The sequence below is a fragment of the Varroa destructor genome, unplaced genomic scaffold, assembly GCF_002443255.2.
Source record: "Varroa destructor unplaced genomic scaffold, Vdes_3.0 BEIS01000002.1, whole genome shotgun sequence".
Lineage (NCBI taxonomy): Eukaryota > Metazoa > Arthropoda > Arachnida > Mesostigmata > Varroidae > Varroa > Varroa destructor.
The window spans coordinates 57,104,129-57,122,165 of record NW_019211455.1 but is presented as its reverse complement, the minus strand read 5'-3'; the positions used below and the strand labels follow the sequence as shown (position 1 = coordinate 57,122,165).

The window sequence follows — 18,037 nt, the reverse complement described above, 5'->3', positions numbered from 1 at the left end:
AATAACGTTTAGAAAATGTTGACAATTTTTTTTGTCTAGAACATGCGCTATTGACCATACTAGTAGACGGGTGTTTGCATTTAGTTTTTAAAGAACAATATCGTCATGGGTATACGAATCTCTGACTTAGCTGACATAAACGATCTTTGAATTAACTATCTGTACTTCAATCTCTAGATAAAATATAGCGTCTTATTACTTTCAAAAACAAAAATGCAAGTTTTTGCATACAAACACTAAAAGCCTATTCAAGAAAGTGTCATTCACTGAACAAAATGTTTTGCATGCTCATATAGGATCTCAAGTTTGTCGTCTGTTCTCTCGTTTAGGTATTTCGAGGCTTCTATATGATTTTACCAAACACGAACCTCGATAGAACACTTCGCACGTTTGTCTGTTGAGGTCAAGGCCCGCTTCTTCTAGTAAGGATGCTTGGTCTTACACGTATATCAATCAAACGTACGATCCGTATGAATCTCACACGGTACATTGAAAGCTAAAAAGCTTTGATAACTAATTGGCGGCTAAACAATGTTTTCGAACGCTTCGCAGGTTCTAACAGAATTGCTTTGGACCAGAAGTATCGGTACAATAAGAGGACTGCATCAGTCAACTGAAGTGATCGAGCTTTTACACGAGATGGATCTTTAACTCTCCGGGTAAACGCGCATCTCTTTGTGTTAACACGTTTCGGTGTTTGTCATGCCAATTATATACACTAGTAGGATTATATGAAAGAATTGCTATCCGATTATGTTGTCGTTGTAAAATTGTATGTGCTTTTGCTTGTCTTTCGAGCACTATATCTCTGATTAGTCGAGTTTTATCGCTTCTGAATATATAGCCTGGCTAATGTCGCCTCCACCATCGTTAAAGTTTCCGCTGTACAGGGCTGGTTTATATGATAGTAGAAAGATTAAGACCACAGCAGTACTTACAGGCTGATTTTCATTTCGTCTCAAATCCTTTGCCTAGCCTTCAGACCTAAAAGGTAATAAGAAGCTCTTGATTAGGTGAAAATAACCACCGATAAAACGGAAGCCTCTACTATACTTCTGAAGGTCAGTAAAGTTTTGTACTAACTGCCTAAATGTGGTAGCGGCGACTATTATATCACTTCGGGTCATCTAAAGGACCACAGTGAATTAAATTCATTTATTCGGAATAACTATAACTTTATTAGACTAGTTCTGCACCTAATAGGTCACTTGTTTGAAATGGCGCCTGGAAACGGTTAAGCGAAATCGAACTGCCTGACCACGTATATTCCTGGGTGGACCTATCCTCTGGCGGTATCTTCAAATGTCTAAGAACCTATTTGAAAAAAAAGAACACTCCAGTGGAACTCACTGCTCTAATATGGCAGGTTTGGATTTTATTGAATTGCTAGACTTTAAGGCAGAGGTAATAGCTTTCAAGAGAAGTCAGGCTATTCTAAGTTAAACGCAATCTTTGTTGATAAAAACACAAGCTAGCCTCAGAGCGAGTTGGTTCTGTTCAGAAGTTAAATTGAACGACTTAACCTAGTGAAGTTTTTTTCGATCTCAGTTTGTAGTGCAAGGCAGATTCACGTGCGGGCTTCGTCCCCCGCTATCCGATATCTAGCTTAAGGTTTCGATGCTGATCAATTCAATAAATTTAAGAAAAATTCATCTATTCCCCGCCTGACGATCGATGTTTCAGCGAAACAGAAGTACACATACTTTCTAAATACATCATCTAGAGATTATGTCGCCTGTGTTATAAAGAGTTCACATTTTAGGTAAAATTCAATATGGCTCTCTACAAGAGCACTAACAATGATGAAATATACAATTTTGGCTAAATTTATTTGCTCTTCGAGCTACGACGCTGACTGTGTCAAATGAAGTTAACGATAGTAGCGTCATAGCAAACAATATGCCGACGGCAACTCAGAGTAAATCTGTCAAAGCTAGCCGAACAATATGACATGCTTATTCTACAGCTACCTCTCAACTGCTTCTTTGATGACAGGTCGCGTTATTTCAAGGACCTACAAAGGTAGGACTTGATACAGTCAACCTGAAGATCCCGAACAAACTTACTACTCAGGACAGCTCATCTGAACTAGAAATTGTCCTTATGCCTTATTTTTAAAGCCGTATCTAAATAGATATTTTAACAATATTCTGATATATGTGAAAAGATGCCATGCCATCTTAGCAGTCATATTCTTTTAATAAAACCTTTATCCACCATAATTCCAGCTTTGCTTCGGAACCCAAATCACTAACCAGTCATTTTCAAATAAGCTTTTAATAATAACAGTTAAACAATATTGGTTCATGTAAACCAATTTATGCGTTGCTTAAATAAGCTCTACACAGAAAATTCAGGCGCAAATCAATTTTGGGCTGATAATAAGGTCCTAAAGGTGTAAAAGCTCAAAACGGCTAGCAACTGCAAGAAGTTTCAAAAAGGCTAAATTATGAAGGTTGTCAGGATGACCTAATTGTCAATCAAGGCTCTCCTCTCTAGAACGGCGGTTAATTATTGTATCAAAAACCCAAATATATCAAAAATGTCTTTTTAAGCATTTAGATAATTTTTTAGCCCTTTAAATTTAAGCTGTACTACTACTATGAGTTTCCTTATCTTCCCAGGATTTCTCAAAAACCATGTGAAAATTAGTTGTAATGTAGACTTGTCTTTTTTGAGAAAAAAATAACTGCTTAATTTTGGTAAAAGTTTGTTCAACGCTGAAGGATTGGGTGGTAATTAATTTTCGCTCAGTTTTGTATTCTAATATGTTGGCTCTAAAACAGAAGTTGCGTATGAATGTATACCTGTGGCTGCAAAGAGTTTTCTCTAGTGTGAACGTACCACCCTGTGTATATATATACAGGGTGGTACGTTCATACCACGTTCATCGTGCCGCGGCCGCGGTGTCGTCTGCTAAACAGTTCCCTAGCTTTCATTTTCTAGCAACCCTCTTTTTTTGGGCCACGTTATTTGTGGACAGGTACTAAAGCAGACACATATTGAGTTTAAATGCTCTGGCAGAGCACGCTTCGCTCTTTCTCCGGTTAGCTACTTGACTTGCGCAATGAAGACAATGGGTGCTCTCATTGTAACGTCTGCATTTCATCCCATCGACCTTCTCCCACCTATAGACGGTTCGGAACAGCTACCGACACAGACAGATACTAAAAATCGCTAGTAATTTCAGTGTTATATATATACATAGGTCCAGGTAAGTGAACGTAGGTAGATCGAACATAAGCCTTGTTAAATGAAGATTCGGACTGTTTAAAGTTTAAGTGTAGCTGGCGCATTAGTCGGTGACCGTTTCGGCGGACTCTAGGGCCAGAAATATTGCATTTTCTGAGTACCGCGCATGAAGCATTAAATCCGTCACCAAAAAATAGATAAATAGATTATCTAAATTTAGTGTAATTCAGTAGTGATACTGTGTTAGTTAGAAGCACCTAGTGCGAAGTGCTCTGTGATTCCTATGGCACTGAAGAGAACAGAGTGATGTGTTGAGGAAAAAGGCATCAATCCTTGAATTATAAGAGTAGAGTATACTGCGATCTAGAAGTGTTTATGGCATTGTTTTCTAATTGCGGCCTTCGCGTAACTTGGTTGGATTGGCCTATTCTCCTTTTGTTAAAAACATTCCGCAATCGAAAAATTCCGTCCTTTCATATTACGCATCTATACGCAATACAGAGATAACTAAAACCGTAAAACATTTTTGTTCAACGTTAAAGCGAACGTTTCTACTAAGTAATCTTCTTTTAGAGTGTGAATAATGTATAGATAGTCTTAAATAAAATGGACCTTCATAATGTTGAGACGAATTTTTTTTTATTTACGGTTTGTCTAATTAAGGGTTTGCTGAAGCTTTTAGGAAAACGCCATGTCGCGATAATGTCGAGGCCACAGTAGACCTCAGAGGTATTTGCTGCAAATTCACCTGCATGGACAATATCATGAAATAGTATAGCTGGTCGACCAATACGACTTTCTCCATGTCGAAACTCCTTTAATGACTTTTGACAGGGTTTGCGTCTCCAAGCTAAAGGATGGCTATTGAGGATACCTTATAATAACGTATAACTTTCTGTGTTCTTTCAAAACGCTTCAAAGAAGGAAACTGAAAGATAGAAAAAATCAATATTGACAATGACTATAGGAAGGTATATATGACTTCAACTACAGGAACATATAGAAATCGTATAAGAGTGCTAACATCCTTGACAGATACAAGTCGGCCTTTCTACTGACACCAAACGTAAAAAGCGATTTTTGTACTTTACGTAGAAGTACTTTAAAGGGGCCTTCAACTTTTAGACTACTGGCGTAGAGAAACCGTTGGTCAAGAAAAAAGAGTAGACTTATTTTAAGCAGGGATATCCAGACTAGTCGAACAATGTTCTTAATTGCGTTAATCTTATGATAGGCTTTCAAACAAATTAATACAATTTCATGATATAGACCATTAACAAGCTATTTATCTATGAGTTCATCGTTTAAATATTTACATTATTTATGAAAATGTACATCAGTAATGTTTATTGGACTTCAAATATACTGTTGACTGTTGGCTAAGACAAGATAGCGTTGCGTTGCAACCAACGCTATTACACTATTACGTGGAGCCCCTTCCAGGGATCTTCCTCAAGGCAAAAACGCCTGTTATGTGTCGTGTCTTCCGTCGAATTCGTCCTCGTTCATCGCTAGTAAGTGTCTGATCGTCCAGGCTTTTACATTAATTCATTCATTTCTGAACAGAGCTGATCAGACATGAATAGCCAGGCCACTCTGCTGTTTATCGTCGTCAATTTTGGCCAACATTGTTCGTCTAACATAATAATCGAAAGGATCCTTTCAAGAACCGTCATTTCGAGGATTAAAGTATAATCCTCGAAGACATTTATCAAGTTATGTTTCTGAGAGCGATTGCTGCTGCTGCTGCTGATGTGTAGCAAATAAGGCCAACAGGACGTATGCGGACAGCACATTAGCCTTAAATGTACTTGACATCGCATCTGTGGAAAGGTCCATAACGAAGTCAGACGGCTTGGCAAGAAGGTATTTGTCGGATTACAAATCAAAGTCATTATGTGTTGCATAGGATTGATGTAGTCCACTAAACGCTGACCAGATTATTCGTACCGTGTCTTTCACTTGTTCTAGTAATCTTTACCCAGCCGCCCAATCCGATAACATATGCTTCGTTTAGACACTGTCTAAGATCAGCTTGAGGTAGCTGGACTTGACTTTAGCTAGAATTTAACTGCGGCGATAATACGTTTCGATGTATTAGTCCGTCAAGTGTGCCAAGTTCTACCCAGTAGAACAGCCAGAAGAGGGCGAGAACTTAGGATAAATTACTTCCTGATATTCGAAGGCCTACCGCTAGCTTCGGTGGCCGCCGCCTTCACTATTTTGATAACTGAACCTTTGACTGGTACGCGGAAGCAGAGTAGGTATCTGATAACTTACAATATGCTTTATTAAGCAACGTGTTTCAAGGGTTCGTTGCTTTAGTTATAAATGCTGTTTCAAACGGCTGACTCTTAGATTGAAACAAAGTGTAGTACGGCCGGTTTCGATCCCGAACCACCACGTGTCGTGGTACTGAGTTAGCAGGGGCAGCGTAATCATTGCATTGCTGTGTGCACACAACGTTCATATCTGTTCGTTATCTCGCTGACGACGATTTCGAACTATGGTATTGTAAAAAACTGTGTCTGTGAGTACTATGCAATACAGTTAAGCGATATAGCTTGTCGAAGTGGGATTTTTTAAAAAAAATAAATAAATTCTAAAATTGAACCTTCGAGACGCCGTCTAATGTACCATCTTAGAATGTTAAGGCAAAGCTTACCGAGAAAACGTGATGAATATTTTTACGTTCAGAAGAAAGCGCACACACACACACACACACACACTATACAGATTGCAATAGCCAATACTTACTGGGTTATTGCCGTGTCTATAAAAATCTATATTCGTATCAGTCTCTATTGGGACAATTGGACAAGCTGATTTTCGAGTAGAAATATACGTATCGGGTGGAGCAAAGGTCCCAGCCTTCATTTGACATCGGAAATAGACGTACAGTGATTCAAGCCAGTCAATACATTAGCTAAAATTGTAGAAGAAGCGTAATGTTAAAAGAGTTACTATTCCATGATGTCATAAAAATCACACTCACAATACCAATGTCGTTACTATCGAACTATCACTAATGATTTCACAAATGTAAAACAGATGTTCTTAGCATCCTTCTCAGCGTGTCCGGAACTAGTTGACTTCTTGACTTTGTCCTTTCTCTATTGCCCGGACAGAGACACCCGAAGAAGTTGTTAAGCTTTAGGTAAAATTTAAAGGTGCAGCCTTAATCTTCCGGGAAGACTAACTCGTGACGGATAAGATTAACTTAGTTGCGCTTTGAACCAACATCGTCTCCTCCAAATTCGACGAGCTTTCAGTGGAGCCACTTACCTTTATCGCTGTAAAACATTTTCTCTTCCGAAGCTTAAAACCACTTAGGCTGGGGAGTGTCGTTGTTGAAGTCCCAAACGCGCTGTAGGTCCAGGAAGTGTGGGACTCCATTTGTGTGTAATGGATCCCCTTTCATTATCCTGATAAACCAAAGCATCTTATTGTTGTTCTTAATTTTATGAATTGATTTGTCAAGTCAAGAAAAATCAATTTTCACTAACGTACACGTAAGAAAAAAAAACTTCTCCAAGCTGTTGTTATGATAATCGATGCCAGGTATACTTTGAGCTTGCGTTTCGTTAGCAGTGTAAAAAGTAACCATCGTACATTACTTTTTTTCGCCTAGCAATCAACAAACTAACGTGTTCTATAAGCACAAGGACGATGGGGGCCTACACCGGTGGAATAAATCCTTATCTTAGCTAGTGGAGATTATTAATTTCTAAGATATAGCTTTTTTTGAACATGGTGTTTTTCAACAGAACCCTAACAATAATAAGCGTTTCTAAGGAAGAAACTTCAGAAAGAGGTTCGGACAAGGCGCCTTTCGACGAGAAATACCAATGGATGTTGACATGTCGATACTTCGACTTCTCAGAATCATACCTTCTTCCGCTACCATAGACACTGCCTATCTCTGATTTTATACTGAATAAACGCTGGGTAACTTCAATGAGATGCGATGACTTGCTTTCTCTTCCTGCCCTTAGAACTGACAAGGCTTATTACAGAGATGAAGCCTAAATCTTGATCTCTTTCTGTCTAACGGAAAAGAGAGCGGGTTCATTCTCAGCCAGAACAAAATTAGCGTGACGTGATCTGCGGTATGACTTACATAGCCTGCAAACGAATATTAATTTATCAGAGATTTTGGCCTACTTTATGTTCTGTTGACGTTATTTATGGTAGTGCGCCACCACCAGTATTCTGCTATCACAGAGCAGACATGTATAATACAATTGATTCCCACATGCTTTACCCATGTTAGACTTTAACTGGTTTTACTCCTCTACTGGACAATAGCCCTACTAAAAAAGTTATTCCGTTAAAAGTTATAAAATTTACACAGGTGCTATTTTATGAAGGTGAATTCGGTAATGTTGTGCCGCTCATTCTAAAACGTGACGAACGTTACTCTTATATTTCCTGACGGCTCTATTCTACAACTGTGCGATATTTTGCACCATTTTTTTTTTTTTTCGTATTTAACACGCAGTTGTACTCACGAAATATGAGGCCGTTCACTCGGACATCACCATCGAGTTTTTCTTGAGGTGTAGAAGTTGTAGTCTGCTATAAACAATTAGAAAATTTGAATGGCTTTTCCGAATTGCAGCGATGAAAAGAGCTCGCCATATAAACGTTGTATCTACTAGTAGAAACGCTGTAAACCGTTGGCTCTATATGCTACTCTGAAACGAAGATTTTTGATTTGAAAAGTAGACTTGAGCATTCTCTGTGAACGTAAATAATGAAAGTGAAGTAATGAAGAAGGTGATCGAGGCCAAACCATCTCAAAATCGATCGATGATAGGCCTCGTATTTGGTGCACGTAAAAGCACTATGTCTATTTAGCCCATTCAAATTAATAAGATTAAAATAAATCGCTGCATAATTCGAGCAAGGGTCAAGCACAGGGACGTAAAAATGTCTGGGCTTTTTTGTCCTTACGTCTCGCACTGAATGATTGAATACTTATCATGAGAAATGGGTCCCCATGCGATAAGTGAGGACCATCTGAAACAGCGAAACATAAATCTTAAAACAAACGTACAGTTGTTAAGATTTGATTGGCGGTTTAATGCGTTCTCTACTTATTATTCAGCGCAATTTTCTTAGTCTTAGAAATAGAGTCTTAGTTCGTATATTACAGCTGAAATGTACTGAAACGACTGGAAGAAATGCTACAAGAATTCCCCATTATTTAGCCAAGATTAAAGGTGCCGCCGCTGTCGAGCGACAATTCTCATAAAACGGGAATCACGGTGTCAAAAATGCACGAGTTGGAGATTTTCCGTCATCACCTACCACACTCATCAAGTAGTGCTCTCAGAGATACCCATCTTGACAACTTTTTTAATAGGACAGTTATTTAAATCTTACCGTGATGCCGAAATTGTCGTTCTAGACTTCATAAGCTCTGGTACCTCAGAATTCAAGTAGTATAAGTATGTAGGTATGAGTCGATTATATGTGCATTGAGTGCGTTTATCACAAAGTATCCCATTAAGGATCCTTATTATTGTTATTGCTGTACATCTATTGCTCAGGTCCAGCAAACGAAGTTTTCGCGGCTTCAGACTCGTAACGCGATATATGCCTCGGCCCATCTATGCTTTGGGATAAAGGAAGGAATGATGCATCCCTGTGTACAAATTATGTACAAGCTCTGACGCCGGTTAATATTGGCAGGGGAGCCGTACTTGTAGTAGTTGAAGTTTTAGTTCGTCCGTGGAAATCGGTCGATTGGTTGATAGGCGTTTGCTTGCAGTTTCTGTAGTTGTGCTCTCTGCGGCCGCCCGAGTCACTGTCGAGGTATAACATTCGCCTGCCTCTACATAAAGACACGCAGCGAATGCATGAATGAGAAGTAGTCATTGTGCCTGTACGATGGAGTCCCTAATGAAGATCAAGCGCTGATCGTGCGGACCACTCATAGGATACACTTTGCCCCAACCCCTTTCATTGTCGCCCCACAGACATGGCCACTGATACCAGCAACATCAACCACTATACCCATGAGCTACAACCTAACGAACTGGAACTAAATAATAGAAGAAGTCAGCAAATGCGAAAGCGTGTGAGTCGTCGAGGTGGCTGCATCTCAACAAGCGAAGTCCCATCATCGTAAAGGTCTGTCTGAAAGCACTATGCCCGCACAGGCATGCTACGGATAATGAACGTTCCTTGCCAACCCATCCCGAAGACCACACTAGATTCAAGGGCTCATACTAGGCTGTAGTTGCTTATACCTCTCTGCCAGAATATCTGCTTGTACGTTCATTTATGCAGTCGCTAGAAGAATCACCCAAAACCAGATATTTAGACCAAACAGAGTTAGGAATGGCTGGCCGACGGACACCCACGCGAAAGTTTGCCATGACCCGCGATGTAAATGCAACGGGGCAACTTACCAGCTGCAATAGTTCAGTATATCATTTGTTGCTGGGCCTGTACACATACATGGCCGAACATAAACACACATAGCCAGACATCAAATCACAGTGATCAAGTCAAAGGATGGGAGGGCGCGAAGTGATGATTTATTGTGTTCTACAGCAAACTATGGGAAGAACCCGAAGAAAGTTCAAGCGTTTTGAACTCTCACACAGGCAGAGAGCATTTTCAATAATCTCAATAAAGTTTACATTTGTGCACGTTTCGGTAAATTATTTGTGTCTAGTAGTGCATGTTATGTTTGTGATATTTTTAGGTACGATTTATTCGGTTTTTAGATGTTGTTGAGCTCCCTGATTTCCCTAGGGATATGCAACACCCACATGCGTAACAGATGTCGGAAATACGTATGAGAAGAACTCTGGCTAGAGTGTTCCGATCAAATTGCTGCTTCTAAGCTTACAAAATACAGAGATACTGCTTTGAAACGTGGGTCATAGTTGGTTTTCAAAAGGCAGAATAAAGCTTCGATTGACAGTAGCCCCCCAGCGGCTTTGGTGTTATTACTGCGTACAAGTGTGCTTAGATTCAAAAATTCGTTGTCATTGAGGTTGTTGATAAGAGAAATATATGTAGGCACAAGGCAGCCTGCAGACTGAACGAGAGCCGAACAAGTTGAATAAATGCATTGTCCAACCTAACCACATGACCGTGGCAAAAAGCAAATTGAGCATGCGCGAGACCGACACACATCTGGATAGATTTTATCAAACCCTACGTTCGACGTGTTTTTGGGAACCCGCGAAAATTTGAACAAGGACATAGACGTTTAGTGCTAATATTTTTGGTGCTATACATACGTATGTGCTCCAGCATTCGACAATTCGTTCAATGAGAGAACTGATCTCAGCTCTAAAGGTGTTAGAGCGTGTATCGGCCCCACGAAGATGTTTCATTGGTACTGATGTGAATGCGATGCCTAGTATGTCTGTCTGCTTGTCTGCGAATGAACGTATAAAAAAAGCCGATATCTAAGAGAACCGACCATTACGTGAATACTTACTTCAACGATCCCGGCCAGCACTAGTTTGAAAGTCGTGATTAAAAAAATTCTGATTTATATACATTGTACATATGTATACACATAATCACATGTGAGAAAGTATAGTCTTAGTTGTATACACACCACTATATTTCAAAGCAAATGAAAATATGGCTTTAACCGTAGATTTTGCAAATACATTTTAACATCAGATATAAAGATACCACGGTTAGACGTAGGTTACAATACGACGACCGTGGTCTATAGGATGCGACGTGAAATATATATCTCGCAAGAGTGGGGCTACCTGGGCCAAAATTTGCTTGAAGTTACCGTTGAATGCAACGGATGCTACAGGAAAATAAGATTACCAAAGCCTCTTCGATTTAAATGATCTGAGTGGCTTCATTGCAGTTCAGTCATTTTCGAAAAAATATCAATCAGAAACATTATCAGAAATATTATCAGAAACAGAAATATGATTATTATCAACAGAAACATCTAATCCTGCACGGTGGCGCTATATGTGCAGCTAATAACCTCGTCCGAAAAAATCTGTCATTCGATCGATCAATCAATCAAAGAAAAAATGTTTTTCATCCTAAGGATGGCTGGCTGTGATTATGGATAGAAAAAACGATGCTTTATAATAAACTGCCAAACAAGGAGGGTCAAAGTTCGACGGTCAGAGGTTCATGCGAAGTTCTGTTGTACACTGTGAAGCCGGGTTCGAAATGACCCGAGTACAAAAAAATTAACTGATTGCATTTTGCTCGGGAAGAAAAAGCGTCTGATAACAAGGCCTGCACCGTTCTTCAGAGCTAACCTGACTACTACATTGAATATCACGTAACTATAGTGCTTGTGCGTAAACCTGAGATAAATGATTGATGACACGCTAAATTGTAACGTGATTATGCACAATGTGGTGCACTCGTCGAGAACAAGACATGATGCAAGGGCTACAAAAATATAATACTCTAATCCACTTTGAGACATATGTACTTATATACATTTTTATACTGTGACTACTTCATTCATTCAATTTCTTTAAAAAGTAAGCATAAACGACGTCCAGTTTTCCGTTGATCGAAACTCATAGCCCTACCCTATTTACGTCCATATGACCCTCAGGATGATCATGTAGCATCGTATAGTCTCGTGATTTTTACAAAATGTAACTCGTTCTTCACTCGCTCATTGAAAATGTAGCGGTCGAAACCGTGATGGTAAACGAGCTGGTTATCTTGCTTTACATAATCCATCAAAAGTTCAATAATATGAAAAAAATAATCAACTAGCTTCATTTTCTGGATTTTGAGTAATGGAAAAAAAGTTCAGTGACGTAAATTGAGCTCCATATTGATGCTAGGAACGTCTAAAAGTTTCGTTGTATTAAAACTCGAAATTGACGTTCCCTTGATAAAAAAAAAAAAAAAAAAACCCCTACAGAGCAATTTACTTGATTCAATATGAATACAGCGCGAGCCAATTCAATAATTCGCTTATGGCGTTCGCCTGTGTCAGCTTTGATTTTTAGACCAAAATAGCGCGGCAGCGAAGGCGCTTCGCTTTTCACCTGGGTCATACACAAAGCCCACAGACACTGAAATAAAATCGACCCTTTGTGCTCAGTTGAAAACCATATTAATATAGAAAAACAATCTACGGGTCTGATAAAAATAAGTTTCTCATACAGCACGAATAACTTCAAACTTCAGAGAAAAGATACACATCTTAGAAGAAACTTCATTCGCTTGCGCTTTCGCGCGAACGGAAATCAGGCTCAAAAGCGTAATCTGGAACGGATAACCCTATGCACGATTAGTCATCGTTCATACATGCGCATACCTTTTAGCGTGTGAGAACTCCGTCTCGTCGAGTTAAGAAATCTCAAGCTATGCATGTAAATAGTATTTTTTAAAACGACGCTTTTCAATACCTTTATGTCATCAATGGTTCACAACGATTTTACCGAACATAGGAAATTAAATATAAGCATCCACATGGAACGAAAGGCTCACATCAGAAAAACCCATCGATCGTATGGCGACTTGAAGAACTCATAGCTTTAGAACGCTACGCAGTACGTAGTTTACGACAGTTAGGGACAATTACAGAAAAAAAAAAACTATAGAGGCTTATTTTAACTTGTTTGATCTTGCCATTACTGCAATCACCGTAGTAACTCATAATTATTTATAACAACATATGTAGAAAAGTAATAGCAGGCACGACTAGAAGGCCCAACTGGATGACGATAGGCGCACATCAGTAAATATTAATCCATTGCAAGGGGTTATACAACGGTTTAAACCATATAGTAGGCGTCTAAGGACTTTGTCTGAGCAGACAAGATCACCGCACCGCAAAGTAACTGTTTCGGATACCGTCGTTATTAGAATTCAGTTATTAATGTTCAAATTCAGTTATACAGTATATTTACAAAGCATAAACATATCTTTATACTCTGCTCTACCTGCAGTAGAGACACGTATCATTATAAGATTATACACGTTCGAAGTTACAGCATCTTAAAGTAAGCTTGAATATGTTAGCTACTAAGATGAGACGATAAAAAGTTCACTCTACCTGAAAAATTTGTAAGATCCATTGTATTCCTCTATATATATATATATATATATATATATATATATATATATAAGAACTGAAAAATATCTGTGATATGTTAGAAGGGAGTGTTATGGCTTTTGGTGGAAAAAAGATATAAAATTATATTACAAAGTGATGCGAAGGTACAAAGTGTAAATTGACAAGGTCTCAATGATGCGCTAACAATAATAACAGAATGACAACATTATCATACATTTGTTAAAACTTTCCAGATGTTCAACTTCAAAAATTGACAGCGAGATAGGTATTTGTGTCTTGTGAGTAAAACTCTTCAAAACTTCCCACACTCAAAGACATCTAATTATGGATATGTCCGGTGTTTTTTTATACGGCTATTCAATGTGAATCACTCTCTCTAGACGTACAAGAAAGGTGCAAAGGTTACACCGTAACCGTCTAGGCTGGGGTACAATGGTGTCTGTCGAAAATTCGATATAAAAAATGGCTACAGCCTTACTGCGTTATGAATAGCAAAATAATTCTATTATATACAGTAGTCTAGAATTTATTTACAAGTCCCGACGTGTATAGGTGTTTTTACTATGACCCATTTCTTCAGGGTCATTTGGGGTCGTTCTGTTGTGCGCACGACTCGCCGCATCGATTCATTCTTAAGTCGTTTGTTCGAAGAGATCAAAATACAGTCCCCCTGCTAGCTGAATGCGTTAGTTTAATCAGACCAGATTTTTTAAGAATATCGTCAGGGTTTGCTTGCGTCTTGGATGGAGGGCCACAAACATCACGATGTTACCGATAGATATAACGATTCTTTTGCAAAAGACCAGAAAAAAGGTTCTTCCCATTTGTATTTAATAAGAAATATTATTATGAGCTATTTAACCGTTGCCCGACATTGAAGACTTACGTTATTTTTAATTGCTTCACGGGCTTATGCCCGTTTGGAGATCAGCTTATTTATTGGCTTGGATTTTTCATGCTAATAACAATCATGCCAATGGTACTACTATAAGTTGTTAGACAACTATCTTGGCGAAGTGCAATATGTTCGGAGCGATCGACGGTGGCCATTACGGGTAGAGGCGACTCAAATTCGCGAATTCTGAAACAGAACAACATCGACGTAGGCAGCGTTACTTTAACGAAACTCGCCCGATGCCAGTCGGGTAGCATAGAGATTTTAGGGCAAAAATTTTTTCGCCCCACGACGTCTTCTCCACACGAGCGAACACGTTAGAGCCCCATCTCACATAATGACTGCCATTAATAATACGTTCGTTCACCTCCTCCAAGAACCCCAACGCCAATCTAGCTACTTCCAAATCGTTCCGAACATACGAATCGACGTTTCATCTACGCCGAGCGCAAATGTAACAACGGTGAAGTTTCAAGAAAAAGTTAGCAATGATTTCTGCAAAGGTTTGCAAACGCGGTGTTACTTTACCGCTCCGGTTCAGTCGCTTGGCAATGCTTTTATTGGTTTTTCATTTAGGTGCACTGTTATAAAGCAATGGACGGAGGGAATCTTGGTGGACATAAGGGCTATTTTCATTTAAGCATCTGATTTCACAGTACTCCTGGCTATTGTTTGAATATACATCATGGTGCGGGCCGATTGTTAGATTTTCTGTTGTATGTTTAGCTTAATCTGTATCTATGTACTGGCTATTAAATGTATTGGACAGCAAGCTTTGGATGCCGAAATTGGCTTTTTAGTGTGGACAGATTGGACTGTCCTTATAGTTTGTATAGTTCCGCCTACGAAGATCATTGCGACAGTGACACAAGTACTGTTGCTGTTCGAGGCAGAAGCTTGGAGACAGCGCAATATTGATTTGGGTAGGAGCCTCCTTTTCATTTTGCATGTTTGAAAACAGTGCCTTAAAAACGTTCCCTTGCATCGTCCGCGCTGCTATTTCATCAGTGTGGGAATTATATGCTCAGCTTATGTTGCATGACAAATTTTGGTTAAGCTATATTACGGTTTCGCGTTCATCAAGACTAGCTACACTATGTGGAAATAATCGTGGTCAGAAACAGCGGCTGAGAAGGATAGAGACCTGAAGAGAGCAGAGGAAGCCAATAATCAGCGTAGGGTAGGTTATGAAAGAAAAACCTTAAATGAAATTAAGTAGTAAAAACATATACTCGGCGTTTAGCAGAGACAGTAATAATGAGATAGCATAAAGCGGAACTGATCGACGTCACGCTAAATCCGTAAGCAGCGAGTAGCGAATCAGCCCGACAACGTCTTGGCAGATGTCAATCGACTGGATAGAATCTGTGTATAGCTTCTATTGAAGTGGAAGAGGTGTGCACAATGATTAAAAAGAAAACATAACACGATATAGTTGTCTATTTTAGATGACTTCATTTGATATCACTGGGAAGTAGCCTCCCATGAAAGAAACGTGTAATGCTTCATTAACTGGACGAGGTGCTTGCTATTAAGCATCGAACCGGTGAATCGAACCCGATTCTGATCTCTAAAAACTCTGTCCTATGGATCCACATGAGGGCATTGAATGCCGCTTACGAATCCTGAACCGTCAAGAATTTCGTGACATCATTTAAAAGTCAGAAGGACAGTTCAAAAAAACAATAACTATGTTCAATATTTAACAAGAGCTAAGAAAATGTATAGAAAAAGATTTATGAGAAGTGGTTGCCATCACTGATCCTGATCCATGGCGACTGGGCGAGCATAAAAAACACACAATGCTCAAGTAGCGGACAAGGTAGGAATCATTCCTTGGATTCAACAGGATCAGGTATAATACCGCGACATATCTCCTATAATGTCGAAATAACACCGTGATAAGGTCGTCAAAACAGACAAAGGAAAGAACGAAAAATGCAGGTAATTTCTCAATCACATCGATTCGATCACTTCTTATAATACGTATCACCGCTTGTACAATACGTATAAAGGCAAAAAAAAAAAAACGCAACACAAAACAATAGCCGCACTGTGATAATACACATATCGAATCATCAGTCGTGAAGACCAATGTGATCGTGATGTGGACGATCCATCACTTTCAGCAATGTCTGGTCGGCTCAGCTGAGAAAATTCAATCTGAAACCTATTTTATATTCAAAATAACTAAAAATCTTTACCTTCAATCACATATTAGATACTCAATAACACCATATCGCAGATATCCGTTATAGGTTCCATCCGGCTGTTTTTATTCAAGGGCGGAACAATACACATATGACAGAATTTGGACAGAATACTATGTTGTACATTTGCACGGATGGAAATGTATGATTAGTACTGACAGCAACGTGCAATGTGCACGTGTCAGTCGAAAATTTTAAATAACCTTATTGAAGACTTACAACAAGAAGATCAACCAGATCTAATCAAGTATGCGTGGCAATTATATAATCACCATATGAAGAAATTCGATAATACTGTGATGCATTTGACAACCGAGGGAAAAAAGGGACTGTTACATTATCCATATTCTGGCGTGACCGGATCAAACCTTAACCTAACACCACGATCCATTCGCGTAAGCTAAAATTTCGGATTCATACGCAAATCCGGAACTTCACAGGTTAGTATTAGAACATATCGTTCGTACCCCGTATCACACAGTCAACTCAATCTGCATGAAGATTGAGGTTGATACTTGAAGGGGAACCTGAAGCCACACATTAGAAGCACATCATATGGCGAAGACGCTAATCCTATACATAAGTGGCATTCTTTCAAAATAGATTTCGTAAGTTAGACAAAGGCTTAAAAGTACGTAAATCATAGAATTATTTCACAATAAGTTGTACCTGTGCATAATACTACACGACTTCAAACTTCCTTCGATTGCCACTTGGACGATTGAATATGCTTATCCGTCATCTTATCATCAAGTAGGGATATCACGATATATAAACTAAAGGGAAATGACGCATTTACTTTTAAAAAAGAAAGATCAAGCAATGCCCCAGCGTTCGATACATAGTTTCGTCGAGCGGTTGTGTGCAGAGGTCAAGCTTCTTTATCCTTTTATACCTTTATCCTTTATAACTTATCGGTCATTTTCACCTACACCTATCGCAGGAATAACAGGCACTTTTCCAGGAAGGCACACCTGCACAATTAAATCAGAACGACGAAAAATCAACAAAATAGATCGATAGAGTTCACGGTTCTTTGCAACTACGACGAATTTATAAAAAACTTACTTTACACCAATACACCCATATACTGATGAACCATATGAGGAAGTTAGTAGGTTCTAATGTGTCACCGTATGAATACTAGAAAAACGAAAACACCGGCCTTCTACAGGAAATTCAATATAACATTACATAACAGAATGAAATTGTAAGCATACGTGAGCTACTTTTAAATGACTGATGAAAAACTCTATTATAATGATGTAACAAAGGCAACAGCTCAATGGTCTTCAAGGAAGACTAGATAAAAGCTTCGTGACCAGTGTCATCCTATCCAACGTAAGAGGAAATAGAAAGGTGGCATTATCGTACATTTGATGCCCGGAGGCCGAATTTCGAACGTTTAGTTCGCCGGAATCTCGCGGAGTACAACTACATTGAAGCTAACTAAAAAAAAAAACAAAAAAAAAAAACTGTAAATCTACTTTGTGTAACAGCACTCATTATCTAAAACGAATGCCCCAGAATTAAACAGGAAGGTTTCAAAGTTGTCTATCGGCGATGTGATACACATTATCAAGATGAATCTTTTTGGGGATTACTCCCTGTTTAGGCGACTTTCACCAATTGCTATCAGTAGCCAGACAACGTAGCGATGCCGATATTAAAGACGCCTGCATC

At 39.0% G+C, this 18,037-nt stretch overlaps 1 long non-coding RNA gene across 1 annotated transcript; it reads left to right on the top strand.

Moving 5' to 3' along the window:
- Positions 1–2,922: 2,922 nt before the first annotated feature.
- LOC147758038 (uncharacterized) lies at positions 2,923–9,854 on the top strand. Its single transcript, XR_015321811.1, has 2 exons — positions 2,923–3,214; positions 8,748–9,854. It is a non-coding gene; the product is annotated as an uncharacterized LOC147758038 (long non-coding RNA).
- The last annotated feature ends 8,183 nt before the right edge of the window (positions 9,855–18,037 follow it).